General features: G+C 34.2%; 1 protein-coding gene across 1 annotated transcript in view; it reads left to right on the top strand.

Annotated features, from left to right (window-relative positions):
- Positions 1-10,959, top strand: part of LOC114268873 (uncharacterized) — a 152,350-nt gene that overhangs the window by 73,753 nt on the left and 67,638 nt on the right. The gene's annotated exons all lie outside the window — the stretch shown is intronic.

The following is a 10,959-nucleotide window of genomic DNA, read 5'->3' as shown; positions in this document are numbered from 1 at the left end:
TAAAAAATATTTTTTTTATGTTTGGTGGTGGTGGTGGTGAAATGAATGTGGAGATGGTGGTATGGTGGCGGGGCAGCAGTAGTGATAGCGACAGTAATGGTTGCAGTGGCTGTGGTGATGGCAGTGTGGTGGTGGAGATGAGAGTGACGGTAGTAGTATAATAACATTGGTAATCCTTTAGTCTGAAAAAGGTTTTCCGTACTTTAAAAGTAAAAAGTATATTCTACCCATATAAATTTATTTTCTGTTGATCATCAAAAAAATATTTTCATTTGATTTTCGTTTTTTATTATATCAAATGCCAAAAAATATTTAATGCCCAAACAAATGGAGCGTCAGTTCAATTCGCCTTGAACAGTTTTAATCCAGGTTATTGAATTAACATCGTCTTTTTACCTTGAGATATTATGATTAGATAAATAATATAAACTAACAAAAAAAGTAAGGCGCACACAATGCATTTGTGTGATGTATATTCGGGGGGAGACGGAACCAAAAATAAAAAATTGTGAATCATGCGTTGAATGATAGGGCTGACCAAGGAATCCGTGAAATCCGTAATCCGATCCAATCCAGTCCAATCCGATAGGTTTGGATTGGTTTTTTGAATCCGTGGTTCGGTTCCGGATTGAATAATTAAAAATCCGTAGTTCACGGATTGGTTCCGGATTGAATCCCACGGTTCCGGATTGGAACCGATCCGGACCGTATACAAATAGTCTATATTTTTATTATACATCCTCCCCCATAGTATCTTTTCTTATTCTATGTAAAATCTAAACTCAAACCTAAAATCGTATAATATCTTCTTTTATTACTTTTGTTTGTTAGTTTTAAGTTTTAAGTTTTAATTTGCAATGGTCTAAATACTTATGGTGAAACCAGTTTTCTTATGGTTGTTTAAATTCTAGAACAGTATGCCGTTATTATAGAAAAACATGTTGCTATTATGAAACTAATATAGCGCTATGTTTATATTTTTATGAAATTCAAGTGTTATATATATTTTTGTTATTTAATTATGTGAATCCGTGGTCCTAAACCGATCCAATCCGTATTTAAATGGATTGGTTCGGATTGGTTCCATGATTTAAACGGATTGGATTGGTTCCAATTTTTTAGGAACCGTAAATAACGGATTGGTCCTGGTTTTATCCCAATCCGGTCCAATCCGGACCATGCTCACCCCTATTGAATGATATGATAAAATTATAAATAACATAATTAATGGCTGACTTATTATTTAAAAATTCATTTATTTTATTTACGAGATTATATTTGATGTAAACATTTAAAAATTTTATAATTTTTACAAGATTTGATGTAGACAAGATTAGTAATATATATAACTAATTGTTCTGACAAGATTTTGTTGGAAATGGTAGAAAATTTTGGGTAAGATCAGAATTTTTTCTTAAGTTTGGTCTATTTTTCAGGTGGGTCCCGAGTGTCGATTTACTCGGGTCAAAGTGGTAACGCGTTCTATGCCGCGTTGTGATTCACGTGGTATATTTGGTTGCTCAAAACCATTACCGATTGAATGGGAAACTGAAGCCAAAGTGTGCTCCATGGAAATGGAGTTTTGGTGAAAATTCCTTAAGGTTGTAAATTGGCTTGTCCCACATTAATTTGGTGGGAAGTTTTGAAAGGGTTTATAAGGCTTGGGTGAGATACTTGGGGTGTGCCCCAAGGGGTACCCAAGTGTTTTAGAGGGAGAGGTTATGGGCAAAATGGGCTAGACCCATCGGACCCAAAAATCACCACACGCGCGCACCGCCTCCGTCCGGTGGGGTTGGGCTTCTAATCTTTTTGGGCCAAAAACATTTGAATTTAATTTTATTTTTTGGTAAAATAAAATCCAGAATTCAAATTAAACTGATTTTGGCTAAAAACATTTGAATTTAATTTTATTTTTTGGTAAAACAAAATCCAGAATTCAAATTAAACTGATTTGAATTTTCTGTATATCCAAACAGGGCCCTTCCCGTTTTCAAACAGAAATAAACTAGTTTGGAATTAGTGCACACCTAAATAGGGCCCTTCCCGTTTTTTGCTATCTGTTTGAATTCAAAACCAACAGGTGTCATACCTGTTCAATTTAAAACCAAGAGCCACCTTTACATCTATAAGTAGGACCACCCTCATTTGATGTTAAAAATTAGAAAATTTCGTATTTCACCTCTGCTTATTCTATTCTTTATTTTGTTGCATTTTATTTCTGAAAGAAAGAGTGTAAACACTTAGTGTGTTCGTAAGGCAAACAATTTGTAGTGCTGCTATTGTTTGTGGTAGATCATTTCATCCCGGGAGATAGACGTCCAAATTCTGATAGCACCGTGGAGAAGACGAATCTGTCTTAAGGACACAGTGTCAAACACTGGACTTGATCAGAAAATAATTCGAAAAAATTAAATCAAGTAAGTTATATAATTTATTTTCAGTGTTGTTTTTATTTATTAAATCAGATTTAAATTTTGTTTTTGTAACAAAATAAAATCTGTTATTTATTTATTTATTTATTTATTATTTTGAGTTTGATTTTTATAATCAAACAAATTCTTTCCTTTTTCTTTATTTCTTTAAATTCTAATTGTTGTTGTGTACACAATAGAATTAAATCTTTTAAATACAGTGAAGATTGTCCAACAGATTTTAACAAAATAATTTTGTAATTAGGAATATTTTATGGGCTTTGAATATTACCTCCACTTCGCTCAAGAGAACTAGATTGTCCAGTTCACCCCTGGTAAAAAAAATCAAATTAATTTAATAATTGAAACTACACCATTTTATACTTTTTCCAAGAAATGCACTTCGATTATGATTTTAAAAATATGCCATTCATTAATTTAAAAACAAATTAATAAAATAATGTGGATATTTATGAATGAATGATCCACACAAAATCCTCGCTTAAATAGAGAAAATAACAATATATTTACTTTTCAACCACATAGGATGTATATTCACTACTAATTACAGCATGAGTAATTTTTCTATAATTATGAATGAATGTGCACCTTATAAAAAGGCATATGATATGCACTTATTGTATGGCCCATATCGTGCCACATCATAAACAATGACCTGCTAAACCGGTCATGTAACAGGTTACGGAAAGAATCATAACATTCATTGTAATATCATAACAATCACTGCTGGAAAATTCACTTTTAGCGGCGTTTAAAAAACGCCGCTAAAAGTATTAAAAACGTCGTTAATTTTTTTTGTGGCGTTTAGTACCAAACGTCGAGGACGCGGCCGTCGCTATAACTTTATGGCGTTTAAAAAACGTCGTTATATTAGTATAGGCGGCGTTTTAAAAAACGCCGCAAAATGTCCTACCCTAACTGTACTGTGACGTCACTCTGACATTTAGCGACGTTTTTGAAAACGCCGTCATAGACATTTATTCATTTTAAAATCTAGCCGTTGGGATGGGATATAGTGACGTTTTTTAAACGCCACCATCGCCTTTTTTTTAATTTTTAGATTGTGTTAATTTTATATGGTTGAACAAAAAAAAAACCTGACAAACAATTATTAAGAACTAATAATTATTGTTTATTAAAATAATAAATAAACTAAGCTTGAAAACAAAATTAAAAATAAAAAACAACAATTCCTACCAAACTGCTTAGTATTGATCAAAATCTCCAAATACATCACACCAAACTCCTTATACTAAGTACAAAGATCAAACCCACCTATCACATATCACCCTCTAAATCAAATTCATTGATAGAAAACTCCCAAAAGCAAAAACAATTAAAATCAAACAATGTTTTCTACAACATTTAATTGAGTTCTACAACAATAATGTTTGAAGAAAGATAAAAAGCAGAGTGAACAAAGAACTGAGGCGGTACAATAAGAGACAGTACCATTTTAAGCTCTTCATCAGTGTTAGTTGAGACCAGTCTTTGCTGCTTTCCCAGTAAGAGATTGGCCGCCTTCTTAGGAGTAGTATTATTATTGTTTTTGATGGGTTTTGATAAGTCCAAGAACAACCCAAAAATGAAACCAATGACTAGACCTGGAATGAAATTCTCTGGCTTGAAACTCACTGCAAACCATTCTCTTTCCTGTTTTGGCCTCTTAAATCTAGCAGTTCTCCAGAATCCGGGCAACATTGGATGATCTCTTGGATTATGTTGGTATGGCCTCTGTATGCCGCGACATGAAGTGGTGACAGCCCATCTTGATCGGACATGTATACTATGTCGGTGTGAAGTTGAAGTAATCTTTGAACTGTCCTGTGGTCTCCCATAGATGCTGCGTAGTAGAGTGGGGTTCTACCATGATGATCAGCTTCTTTTATTAGTTCTGGCTTCGCTCTAACAAGGGCTTCCATGGCATCTAAATAACATATAAAATGAAACGGTAAAATGTGGGTTTATTTATGAAATCATATAGTTACGATTATCAAATTGATTTGATATTTTTGATAAACAATCAACATATACCTCAAAGACCAATTAAATGTATCATCAAAATAGGCTCTATAGTAGGCCCACAACTAAAAACTGGATGGTCCAGTCATTTACTGGAGGCAAGCTGCATTCTTGTTTGTTTTTATAATAAATGCATAAAAAAAATAAATGAGAGAAGTATAAAATTACCAAAATTCCCCTCTACGATGGTAGCATGCAAAGCTGTTTGGCCATCTGACCCGCCATAAGCCGAATAACAAGCTGCCATCAGTATGCGCTTCACAATTTCCAGCATTCCATCTCTAGCAGCCAGATACAATGGGGATTCACCCGTGTTGTTCTCGAAACAGGCCAGCTCAGGATCAACCTTTATCAAAAACTCAGCCACTCTGAGATTATGGTTCCTCACAGCCTCATGCAAAACTGTGTTGCCCCACTTATTTCTCATCCTCAGAATCTCAGTCTCTCTGTTTCCTCTGTTTTCGATGTCTCCATAAGACAAAGATAACAGCTCGTTGACTAGAAAACTAACAATGGAGATGCGGCCAGCTCTCGCAGCGACATGTAGAGGTGTGTCTCCGTCCAAGTTCGGCTGAGCAAGGAGGAACTGCTGCCGATTGTAAATCTCAGCAACAATGTTTTTGTGTCCAAACTGTGTGGCGATATGAAGTGGTGTGTTTTCATGAGGTGTTAGTTTTAGAAGTAGGCTTGGATTTTCATTGAGGAGTTTGAAGTGAAGAATGTCTTCTGGTTTCTCAAATACCACAAATGTTTGTCCTGGTGAATCATATGGAAGAGATCTTAGAGGCCTTGTTGACACTTCAGTAAATTTCTCGGTGTCAGAAGCATCCACAACAACGGTGACCTGGCAGTAAGCACAAAAATATTGAGAGATTATCCCAAAATAATTTCAGAATAAAGGAACTACTACTTTTTTTAAGATGGTCATTACATTTTCCAGTAATTGCTCGGGAATTGAATTTGTGCAGTTGTACTGGAACACCACATGCCTATCAAAAATGTGCTGAACAGCATTAACTGCATATTCTGTTTCAGCCTCTGTAAGCTCCACAGGTGCCGAAGACTGGTACAGGAAACAAAAATTTATATGAAAAAAAAACCTGAATCAGCAGATTATCAACAATAGTCAAAATCAGTATATATAATGGAAGGAGTGTCTGGTAAAAAACCTTGAAAAGCTTCCCAAAGCTCGAGAACTCTAGGATAGAGGAAAGAAGCTTTTCATAAGCATCAACAGTGGACGTGGGAGCAGTTGGAGCAGCACCTAAACCAGTTGGCTTTTTACCAGGGGCCTTTTTACCAGGGGCTTTTTACCAGGAGCAGTTGGGCCTTCTTCTATCACGAACCTGCAAACAAATGGTTAACCATTCCTCTTCTCAGAATAAAGAAAACATAGTGAATTATGAGATATCGCAAAATTCACAAAGGTGAAGTAGCCCATTTTCTTTGGCATCTGGGATGTCTCTTATAAGGATAACAATTGAATCAACAATTGCTTTCTTGTAATCAAAACCGCCCTCTTCAAACTACTCACCTGTTGTCTTATAGATTGTCAAACTATCACTTTGTAGAACACAAAGTGATGCCTCAGACATATCACCCATATGACACCAGCATGCCTATAATTTGAATTAAAATATTTGTGAAAATGATTGAACTTGGTAAAATCAAACAATGATTTAAAAGCAAGTATAACATATAAGATAGACAAATTGATGAGGATAATTAAGCAAGTTTTTTTAACAGAGACATGCTGTATAATTACATTCTACGACAAATACATCCAATTCAAGTCACAGACCTCTGCATCTTTGAAAGACAAGCACTGCTGCACCCCAGCCCCAGACTTGACTAGAATTAAATCACCCATAAGATCGTGAAGAGATAAACTCACAAAAGTAATCACACATCTCACTCTTCCATACAAAAACCAAACTGTTTGGTGTCTTCAAAACTGAAATAACCAAACTCCCAAAAGCAATTTTGTTTGCAGCAATAACATAACAGTCATTCCATTCGGTATTACAACTTTTTCTCCTGTTAATTTGGAAGCTTAACTGAACAAGAAGAGGAAAGGACTGGAAAAATGACTCCACACACTTGACGTAAAGTACAAAGAGATGTAGATGTTAGAAAGGGAAAAGATTAACCCAGACAGCTAATAATTACACTGTCACAGTTCTGTAATGTAGCCAAAACTTTTATATGAGATTAAAAAAATCTATAAAGAAGCAAAAATGTCAGGGTATGCCATCATCTACGAAGTGTTATTATGAATGGAAAAGAGGTAAGAAACTTTAGTTTACTTAGAAGTACCATAATCACTGAGGAGGGCAAGGTGAATCTCTTATACACTCGTGAACCTGTACTCCATATTATCCTGTGGCAAAGTTAAAAATTGAATTAATAACAAATCCAGAAATATAATGAACTATTTGATTCAAACTTGAAAGTAAAGTAAATTGTTTATATATTATATTAAATAAAATAAAAAAATTTAAAAAAAGGATCCATAGAACTCAAAGTTAGTCAGCCTCTGGAGGAGCTGCTTGAAATGGGTTGCCAATGATTCTGCACGAGTTTGCCTTCTGGTGAATATGATAAATAGTTATGGGACTAATACAAAATAAGATTTTAGAATATACTGTTAATTTGAAAAGTGTTTGACAACTTATTCTTCGTAACGTGTATCTAAGCAAAAGAATAAATTGTTCTTCTTAAGGTTTGAAGAGGATTAAATCCCAAACCCTCCCAATGATTGTCTAACGGACATTTTGGAAATTTTCATTAGCCACCCGCTTAGATTAGGTGATTTGGAAAGAAAAGAAAATAAATAGAAATCTCTTGCCCCTAATTACCTGTTTGGATAATTAGCCACTTCCACTAGAATGCCATCAAGACTACTTTCAGACCACCACAATGCTAGGCAGACACAATAACTGTTTTTCTTCAGCTGGTTGTTTGAAAAACTGATATTTTGTAAAAAAACAAAAAAAAATTTAAAAAATTAACATTTATATCATTTAATGGTGCCAAAAGCATAAAAATCTCGAGCATCACCATCCATAACAAAGCAATGTATAAACTGGAAAAGGGTTCAAAACTAACCAGTTACCATGGATTTAGAGAAGTTTTTGCATTTTGAAAACGTTATGGAAGAGAAGTCTACCTGTTTGAGTCCAATAATGTTGTCACCCCCCATTATTTTATCCCAATCAAACCTCTCAGCAATACCATTGAGCAACTCTGCAATTTGTTCATAGTTCATTGGCCGTAAAGTTCCAAACTCAAAGCCAAATACCTCCTAAATTCATTTTATTTTAAAATTTTCTGGAATTAAGAGGAAAGTCCATAAAATGATCTACTGATCAGCAATGAGATGGTTGAAATGAATAATTATGTACAACTAATCTTATAACTATGTCTCAATCATCAATTCACTGAATATAAAAAATTAAATGCATGGAATGGACTAGTGATGAGCCAAACACATGATTTGTTTCAGCTTAGAACTATTAAGAAAAAAAGCAGTCATGTAAATTGTAACAGTGATTTCCCTAGGAGATAATAAACAAAACATCAAAGTATCTCCAAGTAAAATACACCACAAGAGATGCCACTTGAATCTAAGTACCAATAAAAGCTAGAAGTTGAACCTCCATTTCTCCTCAGAGATGAACGGTCTGTATTCGAAAACCAAAGTCTTACACTGCCCAAAGAATTGAAATAACAGAATCAAAAAAAGAGAGGAGCATAAATTGGAGTCACAAAATGGATTGTTCATCTTACTTAAGCTACTAAAATGTTTCTAACCTTTTTGACATAGTTCTCTACAGCCAAGATCACATTCTAAGATATGGTCTTTTCTGGTATTGGTGAGGGTGGATTTGGGTTTTCTCTCAAGCAATTCATATTAATCAACTGATGCTCTATGCTACCTAACGTAAAATCCTATTGCTAAATAGACAGGTATTCATATCAAAATAAGGCAATGATTCTCCAAATTATGTGATGTTGTTCACAAGATCACAAAATTGCTTGGAGAGCATATGACTTATTGAGCTTTTTAGGCCTTGGTTTTATTATTATAAATCAAGCAAAAATAATGATATGAAACCTTATATGAAGAACCTGTATAGTAATTATTCGGAATTGAAAGCATTGGCTGTCGTTGTCATATAATCTGCTAATTAAGGTGCTTCTCTCGTTGGAGAAGCTTGGTACAGTGATAAGTGTGATATTGTTGTGTTATGTCCTTCACATTATGAATCGAGAGTGGCGTTGAACCGGATAGAGAGTGTATCTGGATAGACATTATTTTTTAGTGTTTTGTGTTTATTTCTAAATTTTGTTTATGTGTTCGTAGCAAAACTGTTAAATTATTGGTATTTTTTTGAATTGACAGGTATTAGAGGTGATGTTTGAAAGGGAAATGGATAGAGAAAAGTGGAAAATGCCAAAGGAAAATTCAACATGCTAATTTAGGGTAATTCAACATTCAATATGATGAATACAAAATCACAATCCATTCCAAGATATAATGAACTGTTCTATATTTTAGAATTCAAAATAATAATAATAATAATGTAACCAGATATTCTACCTAAATATCTAAGCTACACTGATTGATCAATCCAAACTGATGCTAATTTAGGGTAATAAAAAAACAGAGATTAAAATTCAACATGCTAGGAAAATTCAACATGCTAATTTAGGGAAAAAAAACAAGCGAATCTGAAGCGATGGTGCTCACCTTGGTAGATGATGGTGCTCACTTTCCTCGCTGAACGAATCTGAGATTGAATCACCGAGCTTTGAAATCGAGAGAACTTCGAAATCGCCGAACGAATCTGAGATTGAATCACCGAACGAATCTGAGAGAACTTCGAAATCACCGAACGAATCTGAGAGAACTTCGAAATCACCGAACGAATCTGAGAGAACTTTGAAATCGCCGAACGAATCTGAGAGAACTTCGAAATCGCCGAACGAATCTGAGCTTTGAAATCGAGAGAACTTCGGGTTCGATGGAGAGGGTTGAGAGAGAGAGATCTGAATCAGGTTTTGTTCAGATCGGGGCTTCGATCTGAATCTTGCAGATTAATCGATTACGGTATGACTTTTATTTGGAATAACTTAGCAAACGAAGAGGTGAATCGAATAGTCGAGAGAGAGAGATCTGTGCGCATGTAGGCTCTGATTCAAAATAAGGTTTTCACAGAAAGGCGCGCGTGTGGGTCACCACATTCGGAGGCGTTTTTAAACGCCTCCCATTATAAAACGGTATCGTTTTGTTTAATAGAATATGCAGCGTTTATAAAACGCCGTTAAATGATAATAATAGTGACGTTTATAGAAACGTCGTTAAAAAAACGCCACAAAATCCCCCTTTTCTTGTAGTGAATATTATAATGAATCATAACAATGTCATAATATTCACCAAAGTGTCATAACAAAGACACTATAAATCATAACAATATGATAACAACTCATAACAAATATAGTTATTTGTAATTAATTATCATAACATTTGAATCGTAACATTTTTTATTATGATTCACCATGGCAAATCATAACTTTTGGTGGTACAAATCATAACTTTTAGTGACGATTCATAACATAACACATTGAGTATAACTTTTTTTTCCACAATCATAACGACATTAACAAACTATCATAACTTTTATCAATGAATCATAACATTGCATGTTGATTATAATTTTGTCCCAAAAATCGTAACAACATCAACAAAACATCATAACTTTTAAATTTTCAAACACAATTGATTGTGTAATCAATTGGTATAGCATATTGGAGTGAATGGAAAATCATAATTGATTGCAAAATCGATTGGATTGAAAGACCACAATTGATTATACAATCGATTAGTGGCTAGAGTTTTGAACTTTCACAATTGATTGTACAATCCATTAGAATATAAGGGAGATTGAAATATGACAATTGATTGGACAATTGATTGTACAATTGATTGTAGGGATCCTTGATATAATAAACCTAATTGATTCAATAATCAATTAGTTTTCATAAACCACACTAAACCAATTAATTCCCAACTTATTCATAGTTCCCAATGAATTAGTAAAAGCCTAATCATTAATATCAATTTAGTCAATATTCGAATAGTAATTGATCGGTTTATCGGTTGCCATTTATATGTAATTTTGTTGTTGTGTTTTCATTACCTCAAACATTATCACTAACAAAAACGCATGACACTCCAACTACGTTTCTCGTTTTTAATTCTCTCTCTCTCACTCTCACTCTTTCTTTCGTTGTCATTATTAGTGAATTAAACAGCAATGTTATTGTTACCAACTTCAATTAATCATGCCCTTTGATCCACTGAAACACAACCATCATCATCGACTTAGCCCATTATAATCGCATTGTTGCCACTACTAGTGTCATGTTGTCATTATGTCCAAATGATGACGTCAGGTATAAATGACTTTGACACACACTACAAGAATTTTCACTTTTGGCG

Source organism: Camellia sinensis, chromosome 10 (genome assembly GCF_055761805.1).
Source record: "Camellia sinensis isolate YWXY chromosome 10, ASM5576180v1, whole genome shotgun sequence".
NCBI classification, from domain to species: Eukaryota; Viridiplantae; Streptophyta; class Magnoliopsida; order Ericales; family Theaceae; genus Camellia; species Camellia sinensis.
Note: the sequence above shows the minus strand (reverse complement) of the source record. Positions and strands in the feature narration are given on the sequence as shown.